The sequence below is a fragment of the Crocodylus porosus genome, unplaced genomic scaffold, assembly GCF_001723895.1.
Source record: "Crocodylus porosus isolate Cpor-Errol unplaced genomic scaffold, CroPor_comp1, whole genome shotgun sequence".
Lineage (NCBI taxonomy): Eukaryota > Metazoa > Chordata > Crocodylia > Crocodylidae > Crocodylus > Crocodylus porosus.
In genome coordinates this window covers 28,003,772-28,005,392 of record NW_017728943.1, presented here as the reverse complement: position 1 = coordinate 28,005,392, position 1,621 = coordinate 28,003,772, and positions in this window count along the sequence as shown.

Genomic DNA, 1,621 nt, shown 5'->3' with positions numbered 1-1,621 from the left:
AGGGTACACTGAGGCAGGTTGTAGGTTAGGTACCCAATAAGAAAGTGGAAAGACACAATGATGAAGCCCAGCCTGGAGTTTGCTGGAGAAGCTGGAGAGATGTCTAACTAACTGCTCTGTCCCCTTAACACACTGGCCCTTTTGGCTGGAGGTTGGTCTCTCCTCTGTGGCTGTCAGGCTGTTTTTCTCCATGTTTGCATGATTCAAATGGAGGAATGGATGGAGGAAGCACCCTTAACAGGTTTTGCCTCCTTATAGTACCTCCTGCTGTGGGGAAGGGGAAGTGCAACAGCCATGTCAATCCTGGTATTGATAAATAAATTGACTGGGTGTCAGTTTTGCCGGTTCACGATAATAAGCAGAGGTGAGCCATCACCACTCACGTTATAGAAATGCTCAGTGTAGATCAGCATCCATTGTGTTCAGTGTCATATGGATATTAGTAAGAGTCTATGCTGCAAAGAAATTTCAATCCAAGTAGTCATGATTAGGAGAGAGAGGAAGGGGTATTATTCCCAGTTTACAGATGAGGAGTTGTCACACAGAGAGAGTCACTCACACCATGACAGACAGGGCATTTGCAGCAGAGTCTGGAACTGAGCCCAAATATCCCAAGTCTCTATCTGCTGCCTTATCTGCTAATGTCTAAACCCTCTCAAATATGCAAACATTTGAATTTAGATCTGTTTTTGCAAATGGGCCAGATCATAGTGTCATAGGGCACCTATACATGTGCCTGATGCCTCCTCCAATGCATGCTAATTAGCAAGTGTTGAAGCAGACTCAATGAATCTGGAGCTTTAGTTAAAGCGGCCCTAACACCACTGTCAAATGAGTTTTAGTTAAAGTGCCCCCTCCCAACATTTTGAAGTGTGGGATGCTGAATACATGAGATTCTGTGGGCACTTAAATTAGAGCAGCTCCCAAGAGCAACTCTACTTAAACCCCACTTCACCCCACCTGGGACACATGTTAAGGTGTCCACAGAAAATAGGGCTCAAAAGGCCGTCTCATGCTCATCTAGTTCAATCCCCTGCTCAAAGTGGGATCATCCATGACTAAAAACCACCTTAGCATGTGTTTGTTGAATCTGCTCCTAATAACAACGAAGGATGGAGATTCCACCACATGTTTAGATAAGCTGCATCAAGGCTCAACCACCCCCATACTTAGAAAGTTCTTCTTAATATGCAAATTAAAGTCCCTCTTGTTGCAATTAAGACTTCTTGACTTATCCCTTATGGGTGCATTCAGACAAGCCCACATGTGCTTCTTGCCCCGTCTCAAACCCATTTGAGATGAGGCAAGAGGCATGTGTGGGAACAAAAAAATGTTTCCCGCACTGTAAACCTGCAGTGTGGGGAGAAAATTAGATCCCTGGATATTCAGGGGTCTAAAAAACCGAAATTAAAAAAAGCAGGGACCGTGCCCTGAGGTAACCAGAGACTGAGTCCTCCATGGAGATGGTTGGGCCCTTGCCCTAGTGCTGAACCACATGGCCTGCTAGGCAGCATGCTTCAGCACCAGGGCTCCAGTGTGGTAAGTAAGGGGCTGGAAGGGGGGAAGAGACTATGGGGGGGACCCCTGCTGGTCCCACCCACTCCCCCAGCTCCCCCCAGCC